Below are 10,544 nucleotides of genomic sequence, written 5' to 3'. Positions count from 1 at the left end.
CGCATTTGGATTTGTTTTATCAACAGGTTATTCTGACAGTCTCTTCTAAGAATCGGCAGTCAATCCCCGGCTTCTCATTTATCAAGTGGATGCTCCCAATGCGTATCCATATTCCCCTTTGAACAAATAAAACTTCACAGGTATCTGTGTCCAACAAGCAATGAATCACCAATAAGTGCATCTCTGGAGCCTCTGCCTCAAGGTCAATCTGGTTCTGGTTCAGCCCAGGAGTATAAATTCTGGACTAATCCCAGATCTTCTCTAGTTCCCTTATCAGTTACCATAATATACTACAGCGATTGAAGAGTCCATCCTAAAAAAGATCTAGAATTGTTTTGGGGGGTCCCAGTTGCACTAAGAACATTCCTGATATTTAAAGGCTGGGACAGAAGTGAAATTCCCTGAGTCCACATATCAGGAAGTTTTTACTGCATAACAAATAATCACAAAACCTCACTGTCATACAATAGTAGGCATCTACTGCTCACACTTCTGAGTTCAGCTGAGGTTTGGCCTGGGGTTCTACCATCTTGTTTCAGCTCACGCACCTATCTGGGAGTCTGCTGCCAGTCAGCCGATCTAGACCTGCTTTAGCGGAGGCTACTGGGGAGACTCAGCTCTGTTCCACTTGTCTCTCATCCTCCAGCAGACTAGTTCTGGCACGTTCTCATGGCTCAGGCAGTAGATCAGGAGATCAAGTCCCAGTGCTCAAGGCAATTTAGGCCTCTGCTTGTATCACATCTGTTAATATCTCATTGGTCAAAGCAAGTCACACGCCAGAGCTCAGAGTTAAGTGTGGTGGGGGGAGGGGGAGCTACAAAGTTACATGGAAAATGACAAAGATGGAAGGAAAGATAAAGGACAGGGACCAGACAATGGACTCTTCTCCAGACGTCCACCTCATAACACATGCTTCTGCATAGCTCCGCATAAAAAGTCCATCCCATGAGGTTCAATCTCTGGGTTTTGATTTTATAAACAATTTGCTTAAAAAATCAATACGAGAAAACAGACCCTCTTGCATTTTTCAAGATTGCTTACTCCTGTCAGATAGGTGCCACATTCTATTACAGTTTTTTGTCCCTGTCATATCTGTCTGTCATCTCTACAAGAACCACAGATATGGAAACACAAAATGGGGCATTGCAGAGGGACGCAGCATTCGCGGTAGAAGTCTTCTTTGGTGCATTCAATGTCCTTTTCCCCTTCTAAGTCATTTCCTTGGATGGCACCTCTCTCTGACTTCCCTTTTGATCAATGTTGTGTGTTAGGAAAAGTATGGGTTTTGCGTCAAACAGCCCTTGGTCGGCTTCTCAGCTGATTCACTTAAAAGCCATGCTGCCTAGGGATGAGTTACTTCACATCTTCGAGCCTCAACGTCCTTATCTGGCACGACAGAAGTTTGCAGGAGTGTTATGAATGTTAAATGAGACGACACACAGTAAGTGCCCAACATGCACCACAAAAATGTGACCCTCTCTCTCCATTTCCTCTGCTCTCCACAAGGAGGAGCTGGGAACGTTTTGAAAATAAGAGGGATGGATCTGTAAGAAAGGTTTCATTTGCAAGAAATAGAGAACATGACTCAAAGCAGCTTAAGCAAAAAAATTAATTATGGGCTTTATCAACTGAAAATCCAGGGGTAGATCTTATTAAAGACCTTAAGACCCAGAATGATCAAGGCCAATTCTCTCTCCTTAATTCTGTTTCTGGCACAGTGGCTTTCCTCAGGCATGGGTTTCCTTCAAAATGACCTCTGGGACTCACTCCATAGTTATCTATCACAGCTCCAAGTCTAGTGGAAATCCCGTGACCCAAACTCATAGACTCAGAACAGGAAAGACCTGGTTCTCCAGCGGAAGGGTTACCAAATAAAATACAAGATACCCAGGTCAACTTAAGTTTCAGATAAGCAACAAATAAATCTTTAGTATAAGTATGCCCCTTGCAATCTTTAGGACATATTCATACTTAAAAAGCTATTTGTTGTTCACCTGAAATTTAAATTTGACTGTGTGTCTTGTATTTTTATTTGCTAAATCTGGCTATCCTACCCAGAGGGAAATGATAATACACTTAATAAAAGGAAGAAGAATACACACTGGGAAAGAAAGAGAGAGAGAAAGAGAGAGAAGAAGGAAGGAAGGAAGGAAGGAAGGAAGGAAGGAGAGAAAGAAAGAAAAAGAGAAAGAAAAAAAGAAAGAGAAACAAACAGAGAGAGGGAAGGAGGAAGGGAGGAAGGGAAGAAAGGAAAAGAAAAAGAAAGGCGAGAAACAGGTCCATCACAAAAGGAAACTGGTTTTAGTTCTGTCTTACACTCCCACTTTGACCATTTTACTTAAGGCCATTTTCAATCCACAGACCTTGCTAAATATAGGAAGATGTGCTTTCTTTTCTCTCTCATTCTGACTTCTCTGTAGCAAGACTTAAAACAAAAAAGGATTTTTCTAAAATCATTTACCTGGAGCCAGAACATTTCAGAACCAGAAAGAAAATTGAAAGTCACCTCTGTCAACCCCATTACAAAGGAGCACGGATTCCGCTGAAAAGACTAATTCAAGGTTACATAGTGCTTTGGGACGGACCTGAGTCTAAAGTTCAGATTTCCTAAAACCTAATTGTAATTTCCACTATTTCTCTAATAATCTTTGTCATAGCCCGGGGGCAGAGGGATGTCATTTGGGGCTGACTTTGTAGCACTTTAAATTGCGTTGACAGAGAAATCCTTCTCATTCCACATAACACTAAATGCATGCTCCACCGGAGACGGGCAAGGCTTCCACAAAACGATCTGCTTACGTGGAGACGGGGGATTTCCTCAAAACATGTGCGTGACCCGCTACAACCCTCGTTTGCGAAATCCGAGCTGTCAAGTTCATACTCAACACCCGCACAGCCCACTTCGTTCAGCATGCCTCCCCGGGCAGGCAGGCCTGGCCTTCTCCTGTTTAAATAGAGCTGCCTTTTGTTGACAGCAATTGCGCCAGCTGAGCAACTCTTTTGAGCCACACAACAAAAAGACACGAAAAGAGGCAGCTTTCAAGATTAATCTATGGGTAAGACCACCCCTTCCCAGGCAAACGGGGTGGCTGTCAGCTGTCGACTGCAGGGCCACATTCCAGGGTGGAGCAGCAGCCTGTGCCCTCTGCCCAGCGCCACCCGGCTCAGCCTGATAAAGGCTTGGCTTCGTCCCACAGACGACATTCCTCCGCAGAGCAGCTGCACTTAGGTTTTAACGCGTCCCATTGTCCTGTAGATTTAATGAGGTCTCTTGGGCACTGTGTTTGTAAATGGCAGTCATCAAAATGCCAACGCAGCAGAGGTACAACCATCTTGTGTTCTGCCATCTGAGAAGCTTGCACCATTAAAGGAAATTCTTTTTTTTATTATTATTCAAAAATAAAACGCAACCCTAGTGAAACACGCATTACCGTCTGGATGTATTAATTTATTCATTTCCTCTAGCCCAAGCAAGTCATTAGGGCAGAGCTGTTAAAAGCATAAGATTTGGAGGCACCAACAAGTCCCAAGTCCATACTTGCTACCTGGAAAAAGTTACTGAACCACTTGGAGCTCCAACTTTCTCAGCTATAAAATGGATATAAAAACCATACCTTCCTCAAAGGGCTACTGGGAGGCTGAATGAGATAGTGCATGGATGACACTCAGCCTGACATCTGGTATCTTGTAAGAGCTCAACAAATTAAGTATTATCTATCTTACCGAAATATATGTGATACTGGAAAACGATAGCCAAAAATAACTGTTTGTGTGTGTATCTCACTATAACCTAAACCTCTTCCTCTTTACCATGTTTTAATTCTTTTTTCTACCAAGTCAGTGGAAATGAGTTACTATTTGGAAAGTGATTACAAGCAGTGATTGATTGGCACATAAGTGCTATAATATTGTCAGCTATTATTATCATTATTGATCACATTGTTGTTATTATTGTTGTTGTTGAAGAAACAAACTACAAATTGAATTCTTTGGAACCAGAACTCTATTGGCGTGACCCACTGATTAAGTAATGGGTTTCTCTGCTCTGCAATTTTTGAAAAGGAAGATAAACTAAAAAGGAAGATTATAAGGGATGGAGATGGACTCTGGTTAGAATTAAGCTAGAGTGAGGATCAACAAACCCAGACCCACAGGGCAAATTCAGCCTCTTGCTTGCTTTTGTAAATAAAGCTTTATTGAAACACAACCCCACTCACTAGTTTACCTTGTCTATGGCTGCTTTTGCATTACAGTGGCACAGCTGAGTAGTTGCCAAAGAGATCTCATGACCTAGGTAAAGCCTAAAATGTTTACTCTCTAGCCCTTTACAGAAAAAGCTTGCTGATCGCTGAGCTAGAAAGAAGAGAACAGGCTTAGAACAGCATTTGGCATATAGTAGTTCATCAGTAAATACGTGCTGAAAAAAATGAATGAACTAAATAAATGGATAGGCAGGAAGTAGCTGATTTATCGTTGGTCCTGACCTATCAAGGTCTTCATGGAGTCAGGACCACTTCATATTGATGTGTCAGCTCTATTATTGTCCCAGGGAACAGTTTGAGCCATTGTCGGGAATGAATAGGGCATAAATATCACTTTGTAAATCAGACACAACAGTACTGGGTTCCTGCCAGTCGGCTCCAAGTGTTCCATCCTCTGCCCTATTCAAGCAGGAGAGGGAGAGAGGAAATTGGTAATAACAGAAAATACACAGAACTTTACATTGCGATACTGCAGAGGATATAGAGCAAAGGGGGCAGACTCTAAAACAGCACATTTGTCTTTAGTTGTAGCAAAGGAAAAGGATGCATCTGATTCCTAATCTTGCTAAACTCTACAGAGTGCAATAAGAAAAGTAAACCTGTACATTCAGAGAGATCAATGAGCACAGTCATTTTGAAAACAAAAATAAGATAAAAACTCGAGTGTAGATATGGCTAGGGTTTTGATCGGACTCTGTTATTTGAACACAATTGTCTGCGAAAACTTCTGTCAAAATTCCTATGTGAATGCTTGGTCTCCCTCCATCAGAATGTGAGCTTTGTGCAGGCCCAGGCTCTTCTCTGATCTTTACATCTACTCACAGAGCTCAGCATATTGCCCTGTGGGTCATTTTTTGGTTTAAGCCAGTCTGACTCGGGTTTTCTTTTACTTGCTACTGAGATTGTCTGTTATACCATTATTGCTGGCTATCAATGAACTCTGCTCTTCTCCCTCCCAAATCTGTTGATGACAAAGAGGCAGCAAAAAAAGAAGAGTTCAGAATTTTCAGCCAAACTGCCTAGATTTGAATTACCTCTCAAGGCCCCATGAAAGTTATTTGACATGAAATATATCATCTTTTTCTAGAAGATTCTGCCTCACTCCACCTCCCGATTGTCCACAAACCCCAGGGATCGTACAATCCAAAAGGAGGGTCCAAGTGGTTCCCGCACTCAGGCTGGGAGAAAATTGGAGCCTCGGGTACTGTCATTGCCCCTTACGGCCACACGGGGTCACTGCCACAGGCAGACGCTGCAGGTCCTCGCGGGAGGTGGCGCCCGCTGGCCCTCGTTCCTGCGCAGGCTGTCTGTCCTGGCTTCCCAGAGGGAAGTCTGTCCTCGTGCTGGAGGGCAGCAAGGGGGCCTGCTGCGCTCCCAGGGCTGCCACTTTTAGGGTCTGGCTCTTTCAGTTCTCGTGCCCAGACGCCTTCCAGAACATCAGCCAACCCCAGGCTCACGGAATCAGGTATTTGTTCGAGCATCTTCCCCTTCACGGCCAGAATCGCCTCCCGCCTGCCTTTCCCTCCACAACGTGACCATTTTTTCCAAGCAGTTGCATTAAGTTCCCCACCCCACCCGCGTTCCCTGAGAGGACCCTCCTTAGTGGCTCGCAGGGATGGTGCGGTTAGATGGGAAGTTGCTCTCAGTGATTCCAGAAGGCACTTCTCTCAGGACAGACAATGCAATAGACATATGATGTATTATCGAATATTATTGAAATCTATTATTTGTTTTTTTTTTAACCAATGTCACCCCAATAATTTTAATTTTAAAAAGGAGGGAGCACACATCACATTTAAAATCAGGGCAGTGCGGCCCGCGCGGGATAAAGCGGGTCCCTGGCGTGAAGGGACGTGAGAGAAGGAAAGGACCTTCAGATACGTGCCCCTTCGACTTCTGCCTCCCCACGCCCCCACCCCTACCCAGACTTTTGTGCTCTCTCATTTCGAGATTGCTTGCCCTGTGTCTGCTGATACAGCTTCTCTGGGCAGTTTTATTAAATCTACAGTTTTATATTTATTTTTGCTAAAATCCCATTGACTCTCTTTTTTGCACCGTTTTTGGGTAGTTTGTGGACTATCGGGTGGTGGCTCTTCTGACTTTAGAGCAGCCACAAAAGGCCACAAAATGAACCATAACTGAAGGACACTAGATTTTTTTTTAACTTTTGTTTTCCACTTAATCTGCCTCCCAAAGTATGTAGTGATTTTTTTTTTCATTATAATTTTTCAACAACCTGTATGCACACAAAATTTAGGGAACCGTTAAAATTTATACTGTGTTATAATAAATGCTGGCAGTCGGTAGATTTTTGAGAGTAGGATTAATAAATCAGACCTTCGCTTTTTTAACTACCAGAGGGTTTTTCCCCATTTTCCTGTCTCCACGTCCTCCTGCTCTGTCTTCTCCCCTCCCTCATTGTTTTACCCTTTTTACCCTCTTGATCTTTCAGTTTTTTGTTCCCTTGATTGTTGGCCATATTCAAACGAAATGTTTTTTAATCAATGTATTTATTTCATGTAATGTAACGTTCTCTGTTCTTTAAGAAACAGCTTTAGTGGAACTTCGATGTCAGACACAAACATACCAAATTATGAAAATGTAAGACCTAAAACTATAAAACTTTTTTAAAATCATAAGGAGAAAGTTTCAGGGCATGAATTGACAGTGATCTGTTGGATATAATACCGAAAGCAGAGGCAACAGAAGAAAACATAAGTTAAACTTCATCAAAATTTAAAAGCATGCACCAAAGGATGCTTTCAACAGAGTGGAAAGGTAATGGGAGAAAATATTTATAAATCATTTATCTGATAAGGAATTACTACCCAGAATACATTAAGAACTTCTGCAATACAACAACAACAAAACAAACAACCCAATTTAAAAATGGGCAAAGGACTTCAAGAGACATTTCTCTATACACAAATCTTCAACCAGCCCATAGAAAGATGCTCTACATCATTAAGTGTTAGTGAAAAGCAAATCAAAATCACAGCGAGATACCACTTTGCATCCATTAGGACGGTTACTATAAAAAAATAAAATAAAAATGACAAGTGTTGGCAAGGATGTGAAGAAATTAGAAAGCTCGTGCACTGCTGGCGTGACTATAAAATGGTGCCACCACTGTGGGAAACAGTATAGTATCTCCTCAAAACATTTAACAGAATTACCAGGTGATTCAGCTGTTGGAGGAGATCATCGAGAGAACGTGACCAACATTTGAACTGAGAGCTGCATTCAAGCTGTCAGAGGCTCCTCACTGCCCCCCGCACCCCACCCCCCCACCCCCCACTGTTCCCACAGTGGGAGCTGTCTCAAGGGCATACATAGCCTTGAGACAGTCAAGTGTTGTTAAGATCATCTGGACAGAATATGTGACCAAACCCAGGTGAGGCTTCTATGTAAACTTGAAGGTTTTGACAGGCGCGTGCAGCCGTCCAAGACAAGACTCACAAAAAAGTTCCCATGCTTATTAAAACTGCCACCTACCCATCTGGAGTGGTCTGCCTCTCCTTGCCTCTGAGTACGGGACCATTTTCAGATTTCACCCAGGAAGCTTCCAAGGTTGTGAACCAACACCAACAATTTCACTCGAGTATGTAAAAGGCTTTCAATCTAAAACGGAGCCGGAGGGTATGCAAAGCTGAATCTCACGCATGCGCCCTCACAAGGAACACAACTTAACTGAGGCTCATTTCCCGTAAATGCCTGATTTGCAGAAGACCGAGACTTATTTCCTGACCAATAAACTTCCACCAAGAATCCCTCCCTGTCCTCAAACCAATGAATTTATTGCTTGGATTTGGCTGGACTTCACCCTCTTTTGCACTCCTTACATATAAATACAGCCATCCCCAAACCCTCAGTGGAGTCGCCTGTGGCTTGCCACAGCATGCATTTCCTGAATTGCAATTCCTCTCCGAGTCCGGAATAAAGTCAGTTTCTGGTCATTTGAGCTCACCTCAGTTTACCTCTTTATTTAGGTGAACAGGTACATACTCAGAAGAAATGAAAGCAGAGATTCAAACAGATATCTGTACACCCATGTTTGTAGTAGCATAATTCACAATAGCCAAAAGATAGAAGCAACCCAAATGTTCATTGAAGGATGAATGGGTAAATAAAATGTGGTATATACATACAATGGAATATTATTCAGTCTTGAAAAAAAAGAAAAATCTGACACATGCTTGAACACGAATGAACCTTAAAGACGTTCCGTCTGCTAAGTGAAATAAATCAGACATAAAAGGATAAATACTGTGATTTCACTTATATGCAGTACCTACAATAGTCAAATTCATAGAGACAAAGGACGGTTTCCAGGGCCTGGGAGAGGGAGGAAATGAGTTAGTACTTAATGGGTATGGAGTTTCAGTTTGGGATGATAAAAAAGTTCTGATGATAAATAAAAGTGACGGCTACATAACAATGTGAACATACTTAATGCCACTGAAATGTGCACGTAAAAATCAGTAACAAGGTAAATTTTGTGTTGTGTATATTTACCATAATAAGAAAAGAAAATTAATTGCCTTTTAATTTATATGCCCTTGGATTGTGTTTTTCTTAGGCTAGCGGTCCTCAACTAAAGAGAGAGAAGCGAAAGGAAAATGAAAAAAGAAAAGGAATTTTCTGCTTCAGATCTCCAAAGAGACTCAGAGAAGCTAGGATGATAAAAAATCAAAACCAAAATGGAGTCAAGTTGAGGAACTCAAGGACCCTAATCAGGTATGTGGCTTGTCCACGATTATGCAGCTCATTAATGGGAGAGCTAAAACTAAAACCCTGGAGAATATGCAATGGCTTAGCGATTTCACATCTTGGAGTAAGAAGTTGGGAAACATCTGTTTCAAATGGTTGTGGGGTCTTGTTTGAGAGTCCGTGACAGCACAATGCCTCCCTCCACCTTCAGCAAAGATATTCATTCAAGCAAAGTGCCACAGGGCAAGGAGTCCTAGAGAGTAGCATAGGCCACCCACGCCATTGAATGCTCCACAGTCTAAGGACCAGCCCTGGGGCTGGGTCTCCAGTAGGAAATGCGAGGAGTGGGAATGTTAAAGTGAGAGGTGAGTGGAGTTGGGGCGCAAGTCATTGGTTTGTGGGTATCACATTGTTACTTAGGATAGACAATGTGGGGTGTATTTGTGCGTGTATGTTAATTTTGACCTTTATCATGGAGCTCGGTTAAAATTTATCAACCTTCCATCTGGAATACAAACACTAGGAATAGTTGCTTAACATTTGAAAGCTTCCCAACAGAAGCCTACAGGCTAGAAGTAACCGCCACTTCAGTATCTATATGTGCCAGCAACACCAAGTAGTGAATTAATTAGCATGATATAGATAGGTATAGTTTTTTTCAATATTGAAATTAACATGGTCATCATCCATTTTTCCTTCTCTATTGGAACATACCCAAGAACGTTTAAAAATGCTGTTAATTCCTCTCATCTTTTAAAAATCTTTCCTTGGCTCCTTTCCAACCCCACCCTCCACAGTTATTGCTTTATGTCTTTGTTCCATTCCTGCAGAACCCAATGAAAAAAAGATCTACTCCATCTCCAATTTCTCTCTTCCTATTATTCTTTCTTAAACCTACTTCATTCAGGCGTTCTTCCCTACTTCTCCACTGAAGTTGCTCTTTATTCAACTACTCACTGACATCTCCATTTGGATATGTACTAGCCATCTCAAACTTATCATATCCGATAGTGAATTCGTAAATATCCCCCAACAAAATCCTGCTTTACTCACACCCTTCTGTCTCAGTGGATGGTAGCTTCATTCTTTGAATTAGGCCAAAAACATTGGAGCCATCCTTGACTCCCGTGGCAGGGATGAAAAGAAGTAGTCAGATTCGTGATAGGATTCTACCCACAAAGGTAGACTTGATAAGAATCGCGTGTGTTCGTGAGGAAAAGAGGAGAAACAAAAATGATTCTTGAGCAATTGGGTGGATAAATATTCACGATGATCACGTAAATATCAGAGATTACTATGTAAATACCAAATGTTTAATACCAAGTATCGATTAATCAATTAATTAACAATTAATCCTAATTCGTTACCATGAAAAAACATCCTAAACAGAAAGGTGCCCTGGGTATGTTGAATGCCCAATAAATGCCGATTGACTGAATGAATGAAAGAAAGAATGGGGGAAGGAAGGGTGCTGACAGGGAAGTAGAGGGGGAAGCTTAAGAGAAATTTTGCCAACTTTACAATTTTGCTTAAAGTAGGACTTGCTGACTGGTCTCCACAAAAAGGAAACAC

Source organism: Pteropus medius, unplaced genomic scaffold (genome assembly GCF_902729225.1).
Source record: "Pteropus medius unplaced genomic scaffold, Ma_sr-lr_union100, whole genome shotgun sequence".
Lineage (NCBI taxonomy): Eukaryota > Metazoa > Chordata > Mammalia > Chiroptera > Pteropodidae > Pteropus > Pteropus medius.
Note: the sequence above shows the minus strand (reverse complement) of the source record.